The 26,963-nt window shown below is 42.4% G+C and overlaps 1 protein-coding gene and 1 long non-coding RNA gene across 2 annotated transcripts in view; both read left to right on the top strand.

The window, feature by feature from the left end:
- The first annotated feature begins 1,107 nt into the window (after positions 1-1,107).
- LOC308283751 lies at positions 1,108-6,116 on the top strand. Its single transcript, XR_013961966.1, has 3 exons — positions 1,108-1,213; positions 3,243-3,414; positions 5,389-6,116. It is a non-coding gene; the product is annotated as an uncharacterized lncRNA (long non-coding RNA).
- Positions 6,117-9,273: 3,157 nt separating this feature from the next.
- Positions 9,274-26,963, top strand: part of LOC308283747 (C-type lectin-like) — a 55,504-nt gene continuing 37,814 nt past the window's right edge. The window contains exon 1 of the mRNA XM_080724227.1: positions 9,274-9,310. The gene's annotated coding sequence lies outside the window, so the exon portion shown is untranslated. The remainder of the gene's footprint in view (positions 9,311-26,963) is intronic.

Below are 26,963 nucleotides of genomic sequence, written 5' to 3'. Positions count from 1 at the left end.
AAAGAATTGCCCTAGAAATCCATGCTGTACGCCACATTGCCTTTTTTATGCTTCGTTTAGTGTGGTATCAAGTACTGAAAATAGCCATTGCGCTGCAACGCGTTGTGAGCTTGGAGGTCTGCTATTTTCAATATTTTCACCAAAAGGCCCTTTTAGATATTTCAGCCCCCGCCTCATCTATGGCCCATAGATGAGTGCATCGTTGTCTTTACTTTGAAAGCAAGATTACAGGTTATAACATCTAAACATAATCTCTCCATCTGGTTTCTAGGCAATCATTCTCGTCACGGCAATGAGCAAATCGTTGAAGCCATGTCCCACCTTAAATGGTTGCCATGTACAGTATACAGGGGCCTCTACATAAGTAGGCATGACAGAATAGTAGATTTGATATTAAAAGATGAATTTTCTATTTTTAATTCCTCCATCATGCTCTATAAGCATTCTACTGTGAAGCCGAGCATGTTTAACCTTCGCAATGATGATTCTGTGTTCTCAAACATTACAGCTAAGACCCATGATGTTATAAATGAAAACCTTAGGGAGGTGTTTATTTTCGAGGTCAGCTGTACTTTTGACTACAGCTTGAAAGAAGCATTTCTAACCAACGTGCTGAAATATCAACAGCTAGAGCGGACCATCTCACAGCTAGGCTACAGATGTAAACGTTTAGTTTTTATCTTTGGCAGCCTAGGGCATGTGCACAAGTTGGTTGTGAGGGGCTTACAAAAACGGTTAGCAAGGTATTGCTCAGTGTCAGCCATTACAGGAAGCCGCTCAATTTGGAGGAGGCGTTGTTTCCTTTACCCATGATTTATCTCCGCTGCGTCTTAAGTATGTCAACTATACTGTATGTAACGATGTTCTGCTGTTTAGGCTCTTTGTAACTGGCTGTTATTTCATAATGTCTGACTGCACTGTCACTGTTTATGACCTTTGTACGAGGCATCCTTGTACTTCTATTCATGTGGTCATAAATAAACAAATCAAATGTGTGTGTGTGTGTGTGTGTGTGTGTGTGTGTGTGTGTGTGTGTGTGTGTGTGTGTGTGTGTGTGTGTGTGTGTGTGTGTGTGTGTGTGTGCGTGCGTGCGTGCGTGCGTGCGTGCGTGTGTGTGTGTGTACAGAACCTGTAGAGTTTGGGTGTTCGTTGGAACTTTGTCTGACTTTAACTCTGGCTTTGGTTCCTCCTGGTTCTCATTCTTCAGGACCAGGTAAGAATAAGAGTTTTTCTCTTTGTGGAAATGAAGCTTTAAGTGCTTATAGTTGAAGACTGGGTCAAATTAGAAGCGGTGCTGACTCAGTACATCTGGGAGCCGTAAAAATGTTAAAAGCCAAATTTATATTTTGTAAATTTTTGTCTCACAATGGTGTATCTACCCTACAAGCTCACAACACGTCAAGTCATACCATCTTGTGAGCTTGGAGATTTGTAATTTGTGTCAGGGAATGTAAAGTCCTTCATTTGCACCACCACACCACTGTTACTGGAGGTTGTTTCATAGCTGCTGTTCCTCCACTGAGAACGTGTGTGTGTGTAAAGGACTATTTCATTACACATCAGTGAAAATAGCCGATCTACAATCGCACAACGCCTCGCGACGCAAGGCCTTGTGTGCTTGTAGATCGGTTATTTTCACTAATTTAAATAATTTTAAAAATGATAATTACAAAACGAACAGTTTTGGATATACAAGGTTTCCACCCGACAACAACAATAAGAGGTTTTGTTGTTACAGATCCAGGTTTAACAGTATAAGAGGTTTTGTGTTTTATCCAACGAGGGAGACGAGGTGTTGGCTCCTTGAGAGCAACGTTGGCCAAAGACAATCTCTCTCATGCTTCCCAGATGAATAAAGCGGAGGTGTTTTTCTTCCTTTCTTTTTTAAATACGTAGCAGTAGTCAGTGCAGCTGGTGGAAAGTGTTTACAAACCCTGTGTTTGTACAAGTCTCACCCTTGGATGTTCCGTCAACCTGAGTGACTGTGTCAGGGGTACCACTGTTTATTCCTGGCCTGAATCCATCAAATTGTGGTGGCCGTAAATGTCAGCGATTTATATTTTTTGAGTGGTATATGTTTTGATTCTTGGGGTTCTTTAAAGAGGTGGTGCCATAGTTTTGTACTTTTTCTGAAGTTAACATCAATCATATAATTTTCCAAATGTCTGTCTGTCTGAGTGTCTGTCTGTCTGAGTGAGTGTCTGTCACAGCGTTTCTCCTCAGTGGCTGGAGCAATTGATCTGAAATCGCATCACCATTAGCATATGAACACACCTGACATAACTGTGAAGCCCGTTTGTCACTTTCACAAATCATATGCTGTATATTAGCATTTTTATGGTGTATCTATATCTATTCTGCATCTAGCTTGAGGCATATCTATTCTGCATCTAGCATGAGGCAACATGTTTAACCTGTGTGTGTGTGTGTGTGTGTGTGTGTGTGTGTGTGTGTGTGTGTGTGTGTGTGTGTGTGTGTGTGTGTGTGTGTGTGTGTGTGTGTGCAGGTGGGTGGGCGGGCGGGCGGGGGGGGGGGGGGGGATCTGTTGTCTGGCCCTGTTACAGATTTTGTCCAAAAATCATGCAGATCGGTACACAGTATCTCTGTAGCCATTAAACAAAACGGGTATTTCTTACATTGATGCTCCTACATATTATCATGCAAGCACCAGTTAAAGTTACTTTCCATCCCTCATATACTGTGTGCACAGTGCACATCCCATAACCCACACACTGCACATCATTTCAGAGCTCATATCTTTGAACGGGTAAGGACTAGTATATTCTAATAGGCCAACAGGTGGATTTATAATGTGCAGATTTGTCTTCCACATGTTGACGTGTATTTGTGTTTACTTCCTGAAAGCCGAAAGCCTCTTAGTCAAAAGACCCAGTCGAAAATACAGATTAAATGACATCATAAAATCATCCCCTCCCCTTTTACCATCCACCCAACACTGTGGGTGTGGCCAACTTCAGCTGGGTCACCACCCACCTGACAACCAGACATACCTATAATGAACTGGAGGGTCTGGCCACATAAAAACACAATTTAACTCTTTCTGTACACTTTCTTTTTGAAAAGTTCTTCCTCATAGTATAATCATAATACCTGATCATCATGTTTTAGGGGAGAAAAAAATCATTGCACTGCATCTTTAAAGTCAAAATGTTCCCCCTGAACGAACCAATCAATGACTGAACATCCAATAAATACAAGGTGTCGTGCTTGTTGTCTTACAGAGTCAGAGCGTCACCATGAGGGCTACTTTCCTTCTTTTCCTGTTGTGTGTGGCTGAGGCTGATGACATCCGCTATGAGGTGAAGGACATGTTCAAACAGTTGAACAGCAGCCTGGAGGAGAGGCTGAGCAGCCTGGAGAGGAGGCTGAGCTGCCTAGAAGGACACAATGAAGGTTACTTAGGATGCTTACCTTTCAAACATTGTTAAGGGGGTTCCAGACGATACGCCAGTGTTGTTTTTGTTGACGAAATGATGACGAATATCATTTCGTTAACGCCCCTTTTTTTACGACGAAGACGTGACGTTAAAGGGATCCCTGGCTAATACGACAAATATGCCTTAATACATTATAATTGTCCTCTATAAATACAATGTAAAATTAAAAACACCTTAATTATTTTATTTCTTCTAGAAATAGCTAATCTTTCACTCAATAGGGGAAATGCCCGTCGCAAGTTGATGATGTCATAAATGCAATTTGTGATCTATCCCTATGGAATTTATGGCATGCATGTGCAAATAAAAAATTTAGCGCAGGAATTTATGACGTAGCCAGTTCGGGGGGGAGGAGCTAGGGGTTGACAGCGCGCCCCAGGGGGGCGGGGTGAGTACCCCGGCCCCCCTTACCCAGAATACTTTAGGAGAGTAGCCACGGCATAGTTCAGTTGCTAAACTCGCTGCTGCCCCGCCACCTTCCCCAACTCCACCTCTTGGATTAGGCTTATCCCCGCTGGGGGTCTCGGATCATGTGACCACGGAGAGCTCTTCGCTGTTCCCTTGAGGACAGGCGTGCACGAGTCAAACTCTTCACGTTGTTGTCCCAACTTGGAGTATGTCCATGTCATCGGGTGCGCCCGGTGCGGTGCGCAAAAATAACGGATTTAAAAGCTTGCAACACTGTCCGATGCACGGCTGTTATGTTTCAGGGCTAAACGAATCCTGTGGTTAAAAAGAACTGATCTGCAAGCTATAGCATCCCGTTACATTATGTTCTTTTTAAGCATGCGCCACCGCATATAAAAGTTATGGCTCACACGCATATATGCTTGATTCAACATTTGGGATTATACATTATTTAATTGTTTTTATTGGATAGGAAATATCATTATGGACCCATTGCTTCAATTGCTTGTAAAGAAAGAAAGAGAGAGACAGAGAGTGATTATTTGATGTGGAAACGCGGTGACGCTTTAATTGTTTTTATTTGGCCACGCGTTCTTGCGCTATTTATTGTTAAAATAATTAAAGAAGAAGGCTTTATGCTTGGCTATATTTTTTTTTGAGAGAGAGAGAGAGAGAGAGAGAGAGAGAGAGAGAGAGAGAGAGAGAGAGATTCCTCCGTCCATCCATCGCTAATTACTGCCTGAAATGCGCGAGTTTCGCTTCTTTAAAAAAAAGATATAGCCCATATAGGAAGCGGCTGTGATTAATAACACAAGAATTAATTAGAATAGGCAGTGAAGTAATTTTCCATAGGAATAGCCTATTCGGTCAATAGATCAACAGCCGCCTGTATGACCACATGTCACTTGTTTACATATTTGGTTCTTTTAACAAAAGTCCCGTGTGAACGCTAACCGGACCAAATTCAAAATGCAACAATGTAAACATTTGGTCCCTGATCCGGACCTTCTAAGCGGACTTTGGGTGAGAACGTGCCCTTAGAGTCACAGAACTGTAAGGGTCCATTTGGTTCGGGTCCAACTATAAATCATTTAGCTGGGGGTCCCTGGGCCCCACTTTGAGAACCAACTACCACATGGTATCTTATGTTAAGGCCATATAGTTGCAGCTTTATTTATCTATGTAACCGAGTAAACATTAAATGTATGCCTCAACTCCTACTACAATTCCAAGTGCTTGTCAGGGTGGGGGTCCCCAGTTGAAATATGATTATTTTGGAGGTGGTCTCTGCCTGAAAGGTTTGGGAATTCTTTAAAGATCTTAGGTCTGAACATTTTTATTTCTGGCACCAACAATGTTTATTCTATGGCATCACTCTCATTTGGCACCTTTATGTTTCTTTATGTTTCTTTGTGTGTATGTGTGTGTGTGTGTGTGTGCGTGTGTGTGTGTGTGTGTGTGTGTGTGTGTGTGTGTGTGTGTGTGTGTGTGTGTGTGTGTGTGTGTGTGTGCGCGCGCGTAGGCACCGTGCACGCCAGTCCCTCTGCTGAGCTGGTGCGTGGACAGTGTGAAATCGGCTGGTCCGGCTACAACGGTAGCTGCTACAAGTACGTAATTTCAAAGCTGACCTGGAACGCAGCAGAGAAGAACTGCCAGTCTCAAGGAGCCCACCTGGCCTCCATCCACAGCAAGGAGGAGCACACCATCATCCAGGCCCTGATCGGAAACTTTGACCCATCACAGGGAAACACCTGGATTGGACTGAATGACCTGTACGTAGAGGGTAAATGGATGTGGTCTGATGGCTCCAAGGTCAACTACACCGGGTGGGCTAGTGGTCAGCCAGGTGGTGGTACAGCTCAAAACTGTGTGTTTACATACATAGGAAATCTAATGAATGACTATCATTGTTCTAATACATATGCTTCTGTGTGTGTACTTCGTACAGAAACATGTTCTTGTTGAGTGTAATGTGTGATTCAACCCACTGACTGGGTACTACTGGGTCTCCACACATATAATCCATGTGTTTACTGGTGCCATCATTTCAGTGTGTCTCCATTGTGAAGCACATTGAGAGATATATTAAACTATATTATCAACGCAGGACAATGTATGCTTGAAGTTAATACATTTTCAATGTTTTAATCACTGTGACATTTATTTGTACATATCTTTTTTTTGTGTCATTTTAATGTTACATTATATTGTAATATTAATTACATTAAAATCGCTCTGCTTTGCCAATTATTTTGGGCCCCATGTTACAATATCCTCATGAAGCACACACACACACACACACACACACACACACACACACACACACACACACACACACACACACACACACACACTGTATGCCAGGAACACATTTTAGTGTAGTACAGTACATGTACAGTATGTAGCAACATATTCATTTTTGTCATTTTTTCATGGTCTATTCATGGTTGTGTAATTGCCATTAGCAGCAGACAGGGGGGGAGTACTCTGATCTGATGTTTTACTTAAAAGGGAGAGTTCACCCATTTTTATTTATTTCAATCAATCACTATCAATTCATGGAGTTTTTACCGTTCACTTTCCTTTGCATTCCTGATCTAACAAATAGGGAGCTCAGTCAGTAGAGCTCTCCCTTTAGACCAGCGGTTCCCAAACCTTTTAGCCCGTGACCCAAAAGAGAAATCAGATGTTTGCACGGGACCCAAACTGGTGAAAACAGCAGATCTACAAGCTCACAACGCAGCGCGAAGCTGTTTTCACTACGTCTTAAACATTTGTTTTCCAAATTATGGGATTTCATAGATTTTTCCTTAATTTATTAATGAAATTACTTAGAAAAATGATTTTTCTTTATTATTATTATCCCCATATGGGAAGAAAATATTCTATCAATGATGTCATCACGTACTAGGCTACTACTCATTTCATATCGTCGTTATCGGTTGGAAACCTCGTATCTCCAAGTTTTAAATGTATAGGTTTTTTTCACCAAGTAAAGCCCTGCTTCATCCTACAAGGCTGTCGGACAAAAGTAGTGAAAACAGCCGATTTACAAGCACACAACGCCTCACGGTGCGAGGCGTTGTGTGCTTGTAAATCGTCTGTTAAACGAACGGTTTTGGACATACAAGGTTTCCACCCGACAACGACGATATATTTGATTAAATGCCCATGCGGGCTGGTCTATGTGGGTAAAACATCACACCAGTTAAAACAAAGAATGAGTGAACATAAAAGCACCATAAGGAAAAGTGATTGAAATTACTCAGTAGCAGTATATTTCAATAACTTTAAGCATGATATCTCATCATTCAGGTTCCAGGGTATTGAAAAAGTGACTCTACCAGAGAGAGGGGGGCACATTGATGACATTCTCAATAGAGAAGTCTGTTGGATTTATACTTTACGAACACGATTCCCTAAAGGACTGAATGATGAGATTCCATGGCATGTCATGCTGTAAAGAAATGTGGGATTATTGAAAATGTATTGAAAATATGAAATAGGTTTGTAGATACACTTGTTTATTGTACTGCGCAGTTGGAATGTTTTATGAAAGACTAACCACACACAGGTTGATAAATATATTATTTGTAAACAAAAACACCTTCTTATTCCCCTATTAGATACAATAATCCATCACAAAGAAATAAGACAGGAGAGTGATTCAGAGTGAGAATGGAATGTTTACTATGGAGAGAGAGAATTCAAGACAGGTACAGTACAGAAATAATGGTTCAATGGTTCGTGCTCTCTCTGACAAATGATGTTTTGACATGAGTTTAAGTATGGTCATTTGGTCAGTCAATGACGTTTCAACAGTTCATAGGATGTTTCTTGTCCACAAGTGGGTTCCATATACGTGGCAAAGAGTTCATAGGTTCCTGAAGGGATGTCCTTCCCTGGTGTCTGCATGACACCAGGCTGAGCCTTATAAACCAAAACAATTCTCATTGTTTTAGGTACAGGCTCCATGGCAGTAGATGGCCTCATTTCAGAGACCTTGTGGGTATGGCACAGTCACAAGCTGTGCCTTAGGGTCAGGTGGTCAGTTGGTCATCAATATGAATTGATAAAAAAGATGATATAAACCACAACGAAATACCTAACACAGGTAATAGACAATCACTGAGAGACACTCCTTGAGAGGAGTGTGATTGTCTCACACCTGTGAACAGGAAAGGGAGTGTGTATATATATGAGAGGGGTGCACAATGGCTGTAAGACACTCTTGATGAAGGTCCAGGGGGACCGAAACGTCCTGTCAATTTAAATAAAAATGAGCATCTGAGCAAGAGCAGAGTGTGGGATTTTTTGTTCATGAAATAATTTTTCATGATTGCTTCATTGCTCAGTGTCAGCCATTATAGGGAGCCGCTCAATTTGGAGGAGGCGTTGTTTCCTTTGCCCCTGATTTATGTCTGCTGTGTCAGACAAGTATATGTCAACTATACTGTATGTAACAATGTTCTGCCGTTTAGGCTCTTTGTAACTGGCTATTGTAACTCTCTCCTCACTCGCCTCCCGGCATGTGCACTTAAACCTCTCCAACTGATCCAAAATGCCACGGCACGACTGGTCTTCAACCAGCCAAAATTCGCACATCACCTTACTACAAACACTGATGCTGACCTTCAAAGCAGCCAAAGGTACGGCTCCTCCATACCTCCAAAACAAGATGATCAACGTCTACAACCCCACCCGTTCGCTCAGATCAGCCAACACAGGGATGCTGACAGAACCCTCGCTAAAAGCCCCAGGACAAAAATCCACTCATCCTAGACAATTTGCCCTCCTGGCCCCCAAACTGTGGAAGAAACTCCCTGTCGCACTTAGAACAGACTCACTCCCTAGCTTCCGCCGTGGACTGAAGACTCACCTTTTCAGACTCCACCTAAACCCATAGCACCACTGAAACACTTCAATGACCATACATGAAGCTAGTTTGCATTTTTTAGGTTTCTAGAAACTTTTTTACTGTTATATTGTTTTTCTAGATTGATATTCATATGCATTTGTTATATTGGTGTTGATGTTCTGACATATTATCTTGTTTATTATAGTGATGTATTATCTGCTTATTGTAAGTCGCTTTGGATTAAAAGCGTCTGCTAAATGCCTAAACTGTAAACTGTAAACTGTCTGACTGCACTGTCAGTGTTTATGACCTTTGTACGAGGCATCCTTGTACTTTTATTCATGTGGTCATAAATAAACATTTCAAATGAGTGTCTCTTCCCCCCCCCCTCTCTCTCTCTCTCTCAACGTGTGTGTGTGTGTGTGCGTGTGCGTGTGCGTGTGCGTGTGCGTGTGCGTGCGTGCGTGCATGCGTGCGTGCGTGTGTACACAGAACCTGTGGGAGTTTAGGAGTTCGGTGGAACTTTGTCCAACATTAACTCTGGCTTTTGGTTTCTCCTGGTTCTTTTCTCATTCTTCAGGACCAGGTAAGACTATAGTGTTTTGTAAGACTATAGCACACCAAATAAGTCCGTTTGAAATAATTGTATTAACAGGATAGTTCAGAAGTAGCAGCATACAGTACAGCAAATTCACCCATAGTTGCTTTCTGCCAAACATAATCTCACAGATATATGGAGTTACAGAATACATTAGTCACATTCTGATTGGACAATTAAACATAACAAGGGATATCAGATGTTTTCGTGTCTTGGGCCCAGTATCCAGATGGACATATGCCAATGTGTTATCCAGTGTCCTGGGCATTATGACATTCTTGAGATATAATTTGTCTGGTCAACATCCTTTGTACACACCTGGAGTGGAGACATCTCATCACGTGGATTAGTTGTTAGATCAAAACAAAATAACCTTGACACTTTTAAAACTGAAAGTGGTGTCTAACATTAAAATGTAATTTTATATTGATATCAATCAATCCTTATCTAACAGTATGTACCATTCACTTTAAGTCAAGTCGTACCATCTTGTGAGCTTGTAGATTTGAATTTTTTGTCAGGAATGTAAAGTCCTTAATTTGCACCACACCACTGTCTCTGGTGGTTGTTTCATAAGGATGCTGGACCTCCACTGAACGTCATCATGGATAGGAGCATGATCGCTGCTAGTATGATGTTAATGTTCCCTTACACCTGGCTACAATAAGTGACCATCAGATAAGATGATTGGATCATCTGCTAGTAACATTTTATAAATTAAAAATGATGCACTATAATAGAGGGTATGCGTGTGACATCATCATCATACCCAGAAGTTATACAGGAACGCCTAATGAGTGGCAAAAAAACGACTTTCTGTTGTGGTAAATGTCAGTTATTTATCTTTTGAGTGCTATGTTTTGATTCTTGGGGTTCTTTAAAGAGGTGGTGCCATAGTTTGTGTACCTGACAACCAGGCATACCTAATGAACTGGAGAGTGTGACCACATAAAAACACAATTTTAGCTCTTTCTGTACAAAAGTCTTCCTCCTAGTATAATCATAATACTCGTTTTCATCATGTTTTAGGGGAGAAGAAAATCATGGCACTCCATCTTTAAAGTAAAGTCTTTCCCCTGAACGAACCAATAAATACAAGGTGTTATGCTTGTTGTCTTACAGAGCCTGAGCGTCACCATGAAGGCTGCTTTCCTTCTCTTCCTGTTGTGTGTGGCTGAGGCTGATGACATCCGCTGGGAGGTGAAGGCCATGTTCAAACAGCTGGACAGCAGCATGGAGGAGAGGCTGAGCAGCCTGGAAGGACACGATGCAGGTTAGGATCAAACATAAGCCGCTTCTCAATTCAGAGTGTGCGCCCTTCGTAGTGTAGCCCTAGCTAGGGTAGTGCTAGTGTAGTGTAGGGCTTGTCCTGTGAAGTGCACATTTTGCCTGTGAAATGGGACAGCACTGTCAAGTGCATAGCCGAGAACTTCCGGTTGCAAAAATCAATCGTCCGCCATGTTTTCCTCCACGGTGCTTTTAAACTGCATATTTTACCTTCTTAAACACCCAAACTTGTTTATTGTGACGCGGAATTAACTTTTAAGACATTTTAGGATATTCTTTATTTTTTGGGGGGTCATAATTCACCTAATAATTCACAGCTATTTTGACAATCGAGGAGAATTGAGAACCAGCATCACTCGAACCGAGGCGGGCAGTGAGAGTCATGTCATCCGTCCAAGGCATTCAATTTTCGGCTTGGGATGGAGCATTGCATGTCCTGTTGCTCTACCTGCTCTACAAGCTCACAACGCGGCACAAAGCGACGCGTTGTGAGCTTGTAGATCTGCTGTTTTCACTAGTTTGGATCCAGGGCAAATGTCTAATTTCTTTTTTGGGTCATGTACAGGCTAAAAGGTTTGGGAACCACTGGCCTAGACCTATAATGTGATACGATTTATTGTGGCTACAACTTTCAGACAACCCGTTTCAAAAGGTTTTCTGTTGATTAGATATTAACCCTTTGAAGCACCAAGAAAGAAGCTGTCAAAAAATTATTTCTTTGCATTTTCTATTCCCTTTAGGCATTAATAACAACAATCAATTGTTTTTTTACACCCCCCAGTTATTAAAATATAAGCCTCTACCAAATGGTAAACATGTCGTTATGTTAAAGGTGCATTTAATAGGGTAACATTTTTAACTGATAGCTATAAAAATGATTACTTACATTAAAACAAACTAAAAATGTATTACAAGTTTTCTGAAACTTTATTTTTAAATATGCAAATTGTGCATTATATGCGCAAGAATGCCTAATTTTCATGTATTTTGGGGACATATATCTGAAGATTGGATAATGGCAAATAAAAAATATTGTTTCATTTGCTTGACATATTAGTGACAAAACAAATATCAGATGATGAACTTTAGATTATGTTGAACTTTGATAATTAGGGTTGAATAGGTGAACAGGTGTACTGTGTATGTTGATTGGACACTACTCTTTTACCACTAACAGACATCTCAACCATTTGGTAGAGCATATTTTTTTAACAAGAATAAAATCTTACTTTTAGAACTATTTCAGCATATATTATAATGACAAAACATTCAATGTATCATAATAGCAACAATGAATGAGTAGAAGTTGTAATTATTCATAGTAAATAACGTAGTATGTTTTTAATACTTTAGTTTTACTTGCACTATCTTTACCATCAACTGACACATCTACCGTTTGGTTTCAAAACTTTGTTTGACCATTATTAGATTTGTTTTTATTGCATTTTCTTACATATGCATGTTCAGTAACATCTCTGAGATGATAATATGTAAAAAGAATCCTCCTGGCTTTGAAATTCCTATAGGAGAGAGAGTGTCTTTCTTGTGTCAGATTTCCTCTGTGCCACATGACTTGGAAAGCATGGTGTGTGAAGTCACTGCACCCTCAGGTGGATATTATTGGCCATCAAACACCTCAACCAAATGGTAGAGATGGCTGAATGAGGTTGAGTTAATTTCAGCATTGTTTTCAATGAGAAATATGGACTTAAAATGTGCTCTACCATTGAGAAAACTATCAAAGGAAACTTCTGTTTTGGTTTTGTCATAATTAAAGGTCTGAGGTCTGAGAAATATGAAAAGTCCGACTTTCGTTTTAAATAAGATAAAATGATTCGTACAAGGCTTATTCTGTGATATGTTTACAACGCCTCACACTGCGAGGCATTGTAAGCTTGTAGATCTGCTATTTTTGAGGAATATCTTTAATACAAAAATAGCAGATCTACAAGCTCACAACACCTCGCAGCTATTTCGGCAAAGAGGTTGAGGGGGAAAAGAGCAGACCAAGTACAGAGTAAAAGGTCAAATTTATTAGGTAATGACGGCTCAAGTAGTTAAATATCTGAAAACACAAATTTTCAAAATACACTGACGATTGTGCTGTCAAACGATGAAACTATATGGAATCTATGACAAGGTTGTGGGGGTCCCTGCTTCATTTCTCTCTCAGCTAAGGGGTCCTTGGCCTGAAAACGTTGAAGACCCCTGTTTTAGACCAAGTGTATGACTGTACTCGACTGGCTTTAATTGTCTGAGTGGCTATTGTGTGTTCTCTTCTGTAAGAAATTACAATTTTATTGTTGTCCGAGTGTGAGAGTCACTGTGAATGTCTTCATACCTGTGTGCGTCTGTACGCCCATCTTTTTTCCGTGTTTCCTGACTGAAGGCAGCAGTGGGGTGACATGGAAAACTGTTGGAACATCCATCACCATCACCTGCAGCCCCTCCATGGAAGAGGACCCCGTGGAGGCTGTAAGTTTGAAGAAAGGTCTGCACGAAGAGGTAGAGGTTGTGTTCCTGGACCAGACAGGCAACGTTTCACCTACACACCAGAGTGAAGACCGACGGCCAGATGAACATGTTTGAGGTGACCATCGCCAACCTGAGCAGAGCAGACACAGGACTGTACCGGTGTATTTACACCGAACTGGGGGAAAACGTCCCTCCCATTCAGACAGAAGGCACCGGCTCTGTTCTCCTGGTGGGAGAAGGTGAGATTCAGGGACGTGCTGGCTATTGGGAAAAGCGGGACAACTCCCGAACGGCTGATTCATTCCCGGCCGGTCCAGGCCGGCCATTAGGAAAAAAATAAAAATAGAATGTCGGCCTTCGTTCCATTTTGGGGGCTGGGTGCATAAAGTAAATTGTCACTGTCGGGCAGAAACCTCGTATCTCCAAGTTTCAAATGTGTAAATCTTTTCGCAAAGCAAAGCCCTGCTTCATCATACAAGGCTGTCGCACAAAAGTATTGAAAACAGCAGATCTACAAGCACACAACGCCTCGCGGTGCGAGGCGTTGTGTGCTTGTAGATCGGCTGTTTTCACTAGTTTAATTCATTTTTTAAATGATAAATACAAAACAAACGGTTTTGGACATACAAGGTTTCCACCCGACAATGACGAAATATAACTCATGTAATTGGCCCACTGGCTTGTCACTTGTCATGATCTGAAATGGCAAATCTTTGAGTAGCAGCAGCGCTATAGAGACAGATCGCTCTCTATAGCGCGCAATAAGGGCCTCTCCAACTCTTTTTCCCGGGCTGAATCAGGGGCCCAGCACGTCCCTGCACCGAACTGGGGGAAAACGTCCCACCCATACAGACAGAAGGCACCGGCTCCGTCCTCTTGGTGGTAGAAAGTGAGATTTACGGGAGTGTTAAAAGCTGCATCATTTTACATTTTGCCATTTATAAAATGCTATAAGAAGAACCAGTAGTGTGATACTTCAGACGTTGTCCATATTGGGCCGGGGTTAATATGTCTCAAAGATAATATGGAAGCATGCACAACGAAAATGTAAAAACAATAAAGTACGCTTTACATAGATTGTGCAATACATACACACACGCACTCATTCATAAATCGATGGCGGAAGAAACCATGCAAGGCACCAACCTACTCACCGGGAGCGATTAGGGTTCAGAGTCTTGCTCAAGGACACTTCGACACCAACTCTGCGGGAGCCCGGGATCGAACTGGGAACCCTCCGTGTTCCACTCTACGACCCTGAGCCACTGCCACCCAAATGAATTCAAGGCTTCGTCGGGTGTGTAATTGATAGAACATTTGTAATTTTTTGGGAGAACTACTCCTTTAGTAGGTAAACATTAAGCCAAAAATAGCACATTTATAAGCTCACATGTTGCATCGTGATCTAGTAGATCAGTAACGTCTCAAGGACAGATTCCGAGCAGAGTGTGCTGTTTTCCCCCTCCTTTTTTTTTTGACGATGGGTTCCCAGATTGGTAGATCAATCTACAGGATTGTAGTTTGTCTGTTTTCACACTATTTATCTGTGGGAACCGAGTTTATTATTTTGATGCCATCTTCTATGGCAGGGTTTCCCAATAGGCGGCCCGCTGGGGTGAAACTGTACCTTTTCCTATGCAAACTTCTAATAAAGTCTTCAATCAATCAATACTGTCTGGCCCACACCAACCCCAGTAATAATGGTGGTATAAGAGCAGCAACAACACTAGTATATTGTCATTGTCGGGTGGAAATCTTGTATCTCCAAATGTGTACGTTCTCTCGCAAATCATACAAGGCCGCACACAACCGCCTCGCGGTGCGAGGCGTTGTGTGCTTATAGATCGGCTGTTTTCACTTGTTAAAATAATTTTTAAAATGATAAATGCAAAACGAACTGTTTTGGACATACATGATTTTCACCCGACGACGACGATATCTGAACTGTCGACATAATTCGGCCCTTGAGGAAAACTAATTGGGGAACCCTGTTATATGGCATCACTCTCATTTGGCACCTTTATTTGTGTGTGTGTGTGTGTGTGTGTGTGTGTGTGTGTGTGTGTGTGTGTGTGTGTGTGTGTGTGTGTGTGTGTGTGTGTGTGGGCACCGTGCACACCAGTCCCTCAGCTGAGGTGAAGCTGGAGCGGAGTGGAAACTGTCCAAAGTTCTGGTTCATCTTCAGCGGCCGCTGCTAAATGTACGTTCCTACAGCGCTGAGCTGGCACGACGCAGAGAAGAGGTGCTATTCTCAAGGAGCCCACCTGGTGTCCGTCCACAGCAAGGAGCAGCACGACTTTGTCCTGGAGCTGATCAAGAACTATGACCCGTCACAGGGAAGGACCTGGGTTGGACTGAATGACCTGTACGTAGAGGGAACATGGATGTGGTCGGATGGCTCCAGTGTGTCCAACAACACCTGGTGGGGTCAGGGTCAGCCAGTAGTTGGTTTCCACTGTGTGTTTACAAACTGTGACAGTGCACATCGATGGTGTGTCGCCTCATGTTCTTCTCATACATATACTTCTGTTTGTGTACGTGGTACACAGACATCTTGTTGAGTGGAATGTGTGATTCAACCTGGCTGACTGAGTACTGGGTCTCCACAATAAAAGTGCACGAAATATAATACATGTGTTTACTGGTGGGAGACTGTTTTTTGCAGGTCTTTCAGTCCGAGTGTATCAAAAAGGCAACTGGGTTAAGGCAGCGGAAGCTTGTGATTGACTGCGCGTAGGTGCCGAAAGACGGGGGGGGGGGGGGGGGGGGCGGAGATACACCTAAACCTAACCTTAAACCGAGTGCATCTCTCCACTCCGACATGTCTCCTTTCCGACATATCTCCATTCCGACACTAACCCTATCTCTAACCCTAACCCTAAACCAGCCCATGGGAGTGTCGCCACTCCGACAATAATAAGTCAATTTCGGAGTGGCGACATGTCGGAATGGAGAGAGCCTCCCCCTTAAACCTAACCCTAACCTCAGTAAAACTAACCAGTAAGACTCCCTAATCGGGAGATAAGCGACCGTAGGTGGCTTATCTCCACAAATAGGGCAAAAATGTGTTTTTCCAAAATCTTCCTGATCCATGTTGATGACATGAGTGTAGACATGCTGTGTAGTGATATTCGTGATTTTAGGGCAAAAACTGTAGGAGCAGTGTCCAAAAATGTGTTTTAAAAATCGGCCTGAAGGTGGCGCTAGAATAGGGCCATGTGAGAAATGAGGGGTGGGGTCTCCGCCTTGCCTTGGCGGACGAATAGGTACCGGCCCCGGCTCTCCCGGACTCTCCTAGCCCGAGTTACAGCATTTTATGTGCGCTGCAGTGGCAGGGGGTCCTCCACTGGGGGCGCCACCACTTTTGCATCCGTTCTGGAGCACCAGGAGTCGGTGGTCCCCGGGAATTCCCCGTGAGCAGCCCCGTTGGGGTGGTCATTTGGTCATTTTTGCACATTTGGTCATTTTTTACATCTGGGGGTCCCCCAGGGACCTGGGGGTCCCTAGGGCTCCGGGGGTCCTTGGAGGTTGTAGTTTGGCAGGCAAAGAGTGTGTGTGTAAAATCTTGCATGGATCGGGTCAACGGGTGCGGAGATATAAGCAGGGAAAAAGTGTGACGTGTGACGTGTGAGCACATTTGGTCATTTTTTACATCTGGGGGTCCCTGGGGCTCCGGGGGTCCTTGGAGGTTGTAGTTTGGCAGTCAAGGAGTGTGTGTGCAAAATTTGGCATGGATGGGGGCAACGGTTGTGGAGATATGAGCAGGGCAAAAGTGTGACGGACTCACTGACTGACTGACTGACGCACAGACAGCCCGTGGAGGTTTATGGTGAATGATAACCTGGTGAAATGCTAACCTGCCGGCGCTGGTGAATGCTAACCTGGTGAATGTTAAACTGGTCGGACCAACGGTGCTTAACCCAGTTGCTGTCTTGATACACTCGGACTGAAAGACCTGTAAAAAAACACTCTGTTTACTGGTGCCGTCATTTCAGAGTGTCTCCATTGTGAAGCACATTATATACCAGTAAGACTCCCTAATCGGGAGATAAGCGACCGTAGGTCACATGTATACACAAAGAGTAGGGAGCAGTGTCCCCAAAAAATGTGGAGGGATCCATGTTGATGACATGAGTGTAGACATACTGTGTAGCGAGTTTCGTGATAATAGGGGAAAAATTGGAGGAGCAGTGTCCAAAAATGTGCTTTCAGAAATCGGCCTGAAGGTGGCGCTATATGGGACAGATCCATGTTGATGACATGAGTGTAGACATGCTGTGTAGTGATATTCGTGATTTTAGGGCAAAAACTGTAGGAGCAGTGTCCAAAAATGTGTTTTAAAAATCGGCCTGAAGGTGGCGCTAGAATAGGGCCATGTGAGAAATGAGGGGTGGGGTCTCCGCCTTGCCTTGGCGGACGAATAGGTACCGGCCCCGGCTCTCCCGGACGCTCCTAGCCCGAGTTACGGCATTTTATGTGCGCTGCAGTGGCAGGGGGTCCTCCACTGGGGGCGCCACCACTTTTGCATCCGTTCTGGAGCACCAGGAGTCGGTGGTCCCCGGGAATTCCCCGTGAGCAGCCCAGTTGGGGTGGTCATTTGGTCATTTTTGCACATTTGGTCATTTTTTACATCTGGGGGTCCCCCAGGGACCTGGGGGTCCCTAGGGCTCCGGGGGTCCTTGGAGGTTGTAGTTTGGCAGGCAAGGAGTGTGTGTGTAAAATCTTGCATGGATCGGGTCAACGGGTGCGGAGATATAAGCAGGGAAAAAGTGTGACGTGTGACGTGTGAGCACATTTGGTCATTTTTTACATCTGGGGGTCCCCCAGGGATCTGGGGGTCCCTGGGGCTCCGGGGGTCCTTGGAGGTTGTAGTTTGGCAGTCAAGGAGTGTGTGTGCAAAATTTGGCATGGATGGGGGCAACGGTTGTGGAGATATGAGCAGGGCAAAAGTGTGACGGACTCACTGACTGACTGACTGACGCACAGACAGCCCGTGGAGGTTTATGGTGAATGATAACCTGGTGAAATGCTAACCTGCCGGCGCTGGTGAATGCTAACCTGGTGAATGTTAAACTGGTCGGACCAACGGTGCTTAAGCACGGACAGCCGGTGGAGCTTTTGATAGTAAATGCGACCTACGGTCGCAATTAAACTCTATTAGCAACAGTGGAAGTATACTTGCCTTGATGTTAATTATTTAGCTGTATCACAATGCAAACTCTTTTTTCAAGGCCTCAAAGAAAGAAGAAAGTTTTTTTTTGTTTTACATTTTTACAGTTGCAGTAGGCCTGTAGCTCTGTATCGCACGCTAGGAGGCGCGATAACCCAAGAGGAGTGCATTTCGAGTAAATGACAGAAAACGAAAGGTTTCGTACGAAACCATGGTTTTCTTAGTTTAGGAGAAATGATTTAATAAACATTTACAAATGTATATAAATGGTTTATTCATGATTAGTTTACTACTTACTAATACCTTACTAATAACATATTAATGATGTTTAAAACAGTTATAAATGTTTAGTTAAACATTTACAAATGTCAATAAACAGTTTGTTCATGTTTATTACTCATCTATAAACTGCTTATAAATGTTTATAAATGATTTATAACAGGTCATTATTGTAAAGTGCTACCGAAAACGGTACGAAAATAGACCATTCATTGACAGTGCGCCTTATAGTCCGGTGCGTCTTATAGTCCGGAAAATACGGTGTGTATATATATATATATATATATATATATATATATATATATATATATATATATATATATAACCATTTCCCATTATGACTCACCCCTTAGGACTTACAAGTACAAGTTATGGCTCAACATAGTTTCTAGTCACATAGTATTAGACCTAGGTATTCAAACCATTTAAATTATTACATGTTCTGATGTGTTATTGACATAATTTACTATGTATTGACATAATTTTCTAAGCTTGAAAAGCATCAGTGATATTTTAGATATTTATCTCTTTACTGTATATACAGCAACATAAGTCTTTCAGGAAACTGGTAGGATTTAGAACAGTGGTTTTCAAGAATAGCAGATAAAAAAGCTCACAGCTCGTCACTTTGTGCTCCGCTGCATGGGAGCTTGTACATGTGTGTGTGTGTGTGTGTGTGTGTGTGTGTGTGTGTGTGTGTGTGTGTGTGTGCGTGTGAGTGCTTCTGGGAAAAGGTGGGTCAAAAGAATATGTGAACTCCACAGCTGTTAATGCATCATGACCAACCAAATGAGGCCATCTCTGAAGACTCCCTCATGTGGAGCTGATAAAAAGACTCACAGACAGCAACACTTTCTCTATATAGAAGACCCTGACCCAGACAGAGACCTCCTCCTCAGGCTGACATGCTGCTGGTTCCTCAACTCCTGTGCTTGCTGGGCCTCATGGCACTAGGTATACATTTATATAACTGTTCTTTAAAAGGCGGTATGGTGCTTCTTAACTCTTTGAGCGCCAGCGCCCTCTAGGGGCCAAAGAATGCCAGCGCATCTCTCATAGGCGAGCGCTTTAGCTTCCAGGACTTCAGCTTCCAGGACCTGACGTGCTCACGTTCATGCACGGCATGGAAATGTCCCGGATGAAGATGCTAACAGAATGGCTATTCCCATTTTGTCATCTAAAAGATCATTTTTGGGCGATTTCGCCGTAAATAAACCTCGCGCCGCTTTCCTAAAACACAAAAAAGAGATATAAGCCTTTAAAGATGCGGTCTTTCATTGGATTAGGCGGAGATTGGCGATTGCGTTCGCAAATTACGGCCGGCCGGGACGTTGTTAGCTTTCGGCTAGTAGCTACAAAAATCAAGCCAGGCTTCAGAAGGCCTCTTATCATTTTATTCATTTAATTAAATAAAGCCGAACTACTTCGGGATCGGCACACTCGTGTACTCATCGGAAGCGGCGCCGAACATCGGGTGAACATTGGGGAGCTCAAAAATGTATTTTAAACCATTTTTAATGGAATATATCGTCGGACAGAGTAGAACGGCTAGCTGGCTAGCGGCTAGCGAGCCAGGACCACCCACGACTCTACAAGCAGCTCGGGGTAAGTGAATTAATAAAAAAAAAGATTGTATTGGATTGAAATAAAGCCGAACTAGTTCGGGATCGGCACCAGATGAGTTAATACTTCTAAAAAGGGAGGGCAGGGGGACTAATAATAAGACCATTATTACCTCAAGTAGGCCTAACCAACACACTATATTGTAAAACGTTGTCAAACATTGGCCAAATTATCAAATATTACCAGAAAGAGGCAATTCTTTCACAATGTATCTGTGGAGCTGAGTCAAACTAAATTTAAAGGGATAGTTCAGCCAAATAAATAAATAAACACATGCGGCCAGAGGACCAATTTTATATGGTCCGCGGCTTCATTCCTAAATTGTATTATTAACGGCCCGCCAGCACCGTCAAACAAGAATATTTTCCCAGCGTATAATTTGTCAGGATTCCTTGTTCCTTGATGTCTCATTCTGAAGGGGTCAAAGAAAGGCTATTTTAGAGTACCTTGCACGTCTGGCTACATTTAGTAAATGTGAAATAAGAGTTATTTTTGTTTGTTCAGAGCACAGAAAGCACACAAGCACACACCTGACAAAGGGACCACTGATATTAAATATTGATGATGATAGTTAAATAAAATAGTTTAAATGCGATGCACATGTATGCGTGATGGATTGTGAACTTGTAGATCTGCTATTTTCGACAGATATATTGTAGGGAAAAAAGGAGCGGACCAAATAGAGACCCCTGGGCTCTATAGAGAACCAAGTTTTTTAAAGCAGTCGTTCCCAAACTGGTCAAATTGTCAAATATTATCTACGAAAGAAGCAAATGTTGTGAATATAGACAATCTAGAACGCACAACAACTCGCAGTGCGAGGCATTGTGAGCTTGTAGTTTGGCTATTTTCACAATTGGAACCGAGTAAAACTGAATGTAAGGGCTACAACTGAGAGGTTCTGGAACCCTAGCTTTAGAGAACTTTAAAGAACATACCATCTTCTATGGCACCACTCTCATTTGGCTCCTTTATGTATGTGTGTGTGTGTGTGTGTGTGTGTGTGCGTGCGTGCGTGCGTGCGCGCGTGTGCGTGTGCGTGTGTGTAGGCACCGTGCACGCCAGTCCCTCTGCTGAGCTGAAGCTGGAGCGTGGGAACTGTCCAATGTACTGGTTCAGCTTCAACCGCCGCTGCTTCAAGTACGTCCCTAAGTCGATGACCTGGAACGACGCAGAGCTGAACTGCCATGGTCAAGGTGGTCACCTGGTGTCCATCCACAGCCAGGAGGAGCACACCTTTATCCAGAACCTGATCAAGAGCTACGACACATCGACCAAAGAGGCCTGGATTGGCATGAATGACCTCTACTCCGATGGTACATTCATGTGGTGTGATGGCTCCCATGAGAACTACCTCGATTGGGCTAGAGATTATCCTAGTGGTAGTAAAAGGTGTGTGTATGCAAACTGTGGAAATTCACTTAAATGGTGTGACATATCATGTACTTATTCAAAGCCTTCTGTGTGTGCACTTCGTACAGAAACATGTTCTTGATGAGTGGAATGTGTGATTCAACCCACTGACTGGGTACTAATGGGTCTCCACAATAAAAGCTGACGAGTACAGGGTCTAAACAATAAAAGTGCATGAAATATAATCCACGTTGTTTACTGGTGCCATCATTTCAGTTCACAAGTTTGTAGATCAGCTATTTCCACTACTTTTTAATTATTACAATGTTTTGTATAATGTATGCATTTCTTAGTTAATTATGTTTAAAAACAATTCAATGTGTTTTCAAATGTTGCTTTTGAAATAATAATAATAATAATGAGATGTAGGAAACTAAAAATAAGTAAGCAATTTACCCCGAGTGAGAGGACATTATGCTCTGATAATGTCCTGTGTTAGGGTGTTATCGGACGAGGCGAAGCCGAGTCCGATAACACCCTAACACAGGACATTATCAGAGCATAATGTCCGACCCCGAGTGGTAAATAGCTTTTCTACCACTTTTTCCCTTATACATGAAAGAAAACACATAGTTGTAACTTGCAAGGATCTTAAGTTACAATCATTATTGCCTATAAAACTTCCGCGAGACAGCAGATAGTTCCACCAACAACATCTTCTACTCACCAACAGATGGCGCCAACTCCATACTAATCCATGCGTCTAGCTTACAGCTAAGCTAACGTCAGTTAAAAGCACCGTTCCGGCCGTAAATAGAGGCTGTTTGCTTCCAGAAAGGCATAGGTTCAGAGAAAAGGGGCTTTAAAGTTGGCGGATTGCATTGGATCCAAATAAATCGGCGACGATAGTACGCACGTTAGTAAACATAGGACCGCTGCGACCTTCATTTGTTGGTTGGGGGAAAGGTGTTCCGACTACCTCCTGAAGTCCCCGGATGTACACTGAGGCGCATTGATCTCGGACAAGTCCCCACACAACTTTGCGGCAGTTGTCCTCTCATAACCTCCGGAATTTAGCCAATCAGAATCCAGTATTTGAACACGTGACTCGAAAAAGTGGTAGAAAGGGATATTTACTAGTGACCCATACAAGTAGGGGCCCCGCCCCCGACCCACTGTTGGTCTCCATACGGTATGTCTCCATTGTGAATTAAATTATACAGAATATTAAACTCTATTATAATGCTGGACAAAGTATACTCCAAGTTAATTGTGCATCGTTCTTACAATGAAAACTCAATGTGTTCAAGGCTAGAGCAGCAGTGGTGTCTGAACTGTTCTCAAACAGGGACATATTTGAAAATATGAAAATACTAAAAGGGCCGACTGCACCTTCTGTCATAGAGAATTCATTCATTCATTCATTCATTCATTTTTATTTTTGTGTCTTGTAAAACCCATCCCTTATGGGATTATAAGTCACCATAAACAATATCTCATTCACTTCTTGGAAACAGAAAACTGCACAAAATAAAAATATTTGGTTAATACCCCCCAAAAAAATAAACATAGACATCACATAATATGTTGTCTGTATCTGTTTGTCCCATGATTTCTCTAAATATTCTGCCAGTGCAAATATATTATTTTCAAAAGTCTCTCTACATCATTTAACAATAATCAAATCTAGATTTGTCCACCTATTAAACAATGTGTGACGCATGCAACTCAACTCATGATATAAGGGTCAGTAAAAAATAAAATTCATTTTTGATATAATTTTATGTCACAGTAAGATCAAATCTGATCTTCATCTACTCCTCCTCTATTCCAGCCAGTCTCAATGTTCTGGGACAAGGAACAGAGATGTTTATCTTGTGGATAATGGAATCATAATACAAGGTTGCTGTTGAAGTGTCAATGAGCAACTCACTCTCTCACTCTCTGTGTGTGAGTAAGTGTCCAGGTGAATAAATAAACTTCCTCTTGGATAGCTACAGTAGCTACTGCTGTATGACATTGCTGTGATGCAGAAAACACGTATCTCCACATTTTAACTTTCTGAGTTTTTTCCTAAACTAATGCCCTGCATTATTTAGGTGAATCTACAAGCGTATGAGCTTATAAACCACTATTTTATGAATAAATACAAATCAAATTAATGATAAAAAATCAAACCTCGGTTCGAAGTGGAGCGGTGAATTTGAGCAGCTGTACCCTATGTGAGTGAGTGAGTGAGTGTAAACTGTGCCTGTGAGTGAGTGGTGAGTGTGCCTGGCCTGCACAAAACAGCGCCCCTCCTTTAACTAGTGTTTTGTGTGTGGCCACTCAAGGTATTGCCAGACTACGGACACGGCCAGCCAGCCACCCAGCCAGCCACAGACATACCCACGGACATACCTGTTCATTGGGAGCGCTTTCACCGCTCCAAAAATATTATGGACATACAGTATAAGGTTTCCACCCGACAGCGATGATAAACTAGTGGTTCATATAACACACACACACACACACACACACACAAACACACACACACACACACACACACACACACACACACACACACACACACACACACACACACAAAGCCTTAGAACAACCTGTGGGTCGGGACCCCCGGGGAGGCCTAAATTATTTAGTGGGGTCCCCAGATGATTAACTTAATGTTCAATGCGAGGCGTTGTGAGCACGTAGATCTGCTATTTTCACAATAGAACCGTATTATACAAAATGTAATCCTCAACTCTTAGTGCTCGTCAGGGTGGGGTGCGCTTGAGCGCTTTGTGTCAAGATGTAGGCCCAATGTAGGCCAGATGTAGGCCACACTTCGAGTCCCAGGCAAAGCCAGACGCCATAAAAGAAAAATAAATCCTCAAAAAGTACTTATTTACATATTATTGAGTAAAGGTACTTTCCACCACCTGTATCTTCATTGTGTGATCATTGTTCACTCAGTTCTCACACTGACAGTAGTGAGTGTGATTCACGGTTCCCTCATTAGGAGGATTATACGTTTTAGGATTATCTGTCACTCATTGGTTATATGGTTATGTTCTGTTTGTTTGCTTTGTGTTCATTTCTGTTCTCTTTAAGGGTGCGTTTATATGCACAGATGTATTCCACTTATATTCTGAATGACTGCTCATTCAGAATAGAAATGCTCATATAAACGTTTAGGAATGGCCATTCCGGTCTGACCCGAATGAATTTTCATTCTGGTCTGAAGAGGTGGTTTATGCCGTTTCAATCGGGATACATTTGTCATATAAACGCTCCATTCGGAATGAACTGCTGTCTGTACTGCCCCCCCCCCCCCCTTCTCCGACCTGAAGTAGGCCTACTTTGCGCATGCCCAAACTTTGCGCATGCCCAAAGTTCTATTCCGAATGAATCCTTTGGTCATGTAAACGACAGTGGAATGAGGGATACTTGTATTCAGGTCCCATGTAAACGTTTGGGAATGAAGCTCTATTCAGAATAAGTTCATTCTGAATGGCATTCTGAATGTGCATATAAACGCACCCTTTAGTTTGTTTCTTGTAGGACTGGGGAGCAGCAGTAACTGACTGATTGGCCATTAGACAGATTGGCGTGCACCTGAGCCCGGGTGCCAACGCCCTATAAAAGCCTGCTTCCCCAGTCCTTCCCTAGTTCTGTTCATTTTTGCTCCTCTCCCTGCACTTTGCCCTTTTCTTTCACACACTACACTCTCACACACGCTACACCACACAATAGAGAATGCAATTCATGGCTCTTTGAAGTGAGCCAGAGCCACGGATCTGGCTCACTTAAAAGAGCTGTTTAAAAGACTGGCTCATTTGGCTCTTACAATACATTTATATATTTTAAGAAGCATTCATTGAAACATGAATCCACAAGGTGGCACCATATTCCTCTGCTGACAGTTGAGATCACAATCTTGTATTTACACTTTTCATAAAGTGTGTGTGTGTGTGTGTGTGTGTGTGTGTGTGTGTGTGTGTGTGTGTGTGTGTGTGTGTGTGTGTGTGTGTGTGTGTGTGTGTGTGTGTGTGTGTGTGTAAATTAAGCTACCTTGATTTATGTTATTCATGCAACACCTAAAAAAAAACAAGCAGGCAAGAATGAAATCACTCCTCCCCTTGTTCTCTCTCTCTCACACGCACTCACTGTACTGAGTCAGTGCTCAGTGGAGTAGCAAGGAAGAGCTTTGTGTTGAACTTGAACGTCTCCCTACTAGTCTAGTGGAACTTCTGAAAAATGTGATTGTTAGAGGCATTTTGGGGTAAAAGTTGGGAAGTTAATTGTCGGCATCACAGGGTTTCAAAGAAAGACAAAACACATTTGTTTTTACATTACATTATGTTTGTAATGTAATGTTACATTACATTATATCACACATTAAATTCAAATCTTTGACAATTATTTGGAGGCCTCAAAAAAATTATTCTGATCTACCGTTTGGGAACCACTAATACTGTATGTCTCCATAGTGAAGCACATCATTAAACTCTATTAGAAATGCTTTACAAAGTATACTTTAAGATGTGTATCAGTATCATAATGCAAACTCAATGTGTTCAAGTCATTAGAGCAGCAGTGGGTGGTGTCTGAATATTACATATTTTACATATTTTTATATATTTACATATTACATATTCTTTCTCTCTGCCTGCCCTCCACTCTCTCTCTTCCCTCTCTCACACCGTATACTCACTGATCACCATCATTCATCTGAATGTTATACACGCGCGCACCCGCGCGCGCACACACACACACACACACACACACACACACACGCACACACAGACCTTTCTGTTGCATTTCTTTGTTTTCTTCTCAGTCTCCTTCTTTGTGTTCTTGTTAGTTGTCTAGGAGACAGAGAGAACACACAGCAACATGTGTGTTTAAATTCATTTAGACTTAACATTGAACCTTGAAATGCATTCCCAGTGAAAGATGGATCATTGTTCAAACAACTCTTTCATTTCATCATCATGGCAGGTTTTTCTTTTTCTTTGAAAACAAGATTGCAACAGTTTTCTTAGTTGAGGATATTATAATGAGCATTAGTGAGAACCAATTGTATGAAGATAAGAGATAATATAATATTATAATGAGCGTTTGTGAAGACCAATTGCACAATTTAGCATGAGATCTTAGTCTGTGGATGTGTTGTTTGTCAGTGCCCTCCTCCTGTCTCTCCACAGGCGCACTCATTGTTTGGTCTTTATTAAACCTGTCAAGGTTACAGTCGATAAAATAGAACAGATAACCGGACATGCTCAATGTATGGGCACAGCACACACACACATACATGTCTAAACACACAAAATGCACACCCACGCACATCAGAAGATGCACCTATCTCTCACATTGAATATATACAAATGCAAATAGGGTACCTATCATTTTCTTTGCATATTGTGGAGGATATTATTAGTACAAAAAAAAAAGCCTGTAATGTTAAACATT

This window comes from Nannobrachium achirus, assembly GCF_963921795.1.
Source record: "Nannobrachium achirus genome assembly, chromosome: 4".
Classification (NCBI taxonomy): domain Eukaryota; kingdom Metazoa; phylum Chordata; class Actinopteri; order Myctophiformes; family Myctophidae; genus Nannobrachium; species Nannobrachium achirus.
The sequence above is the reverse complement of the archived record's forward strand: the minus strand, read 5'-3'. Positions and strand labels throughout refer to the sequence as shown.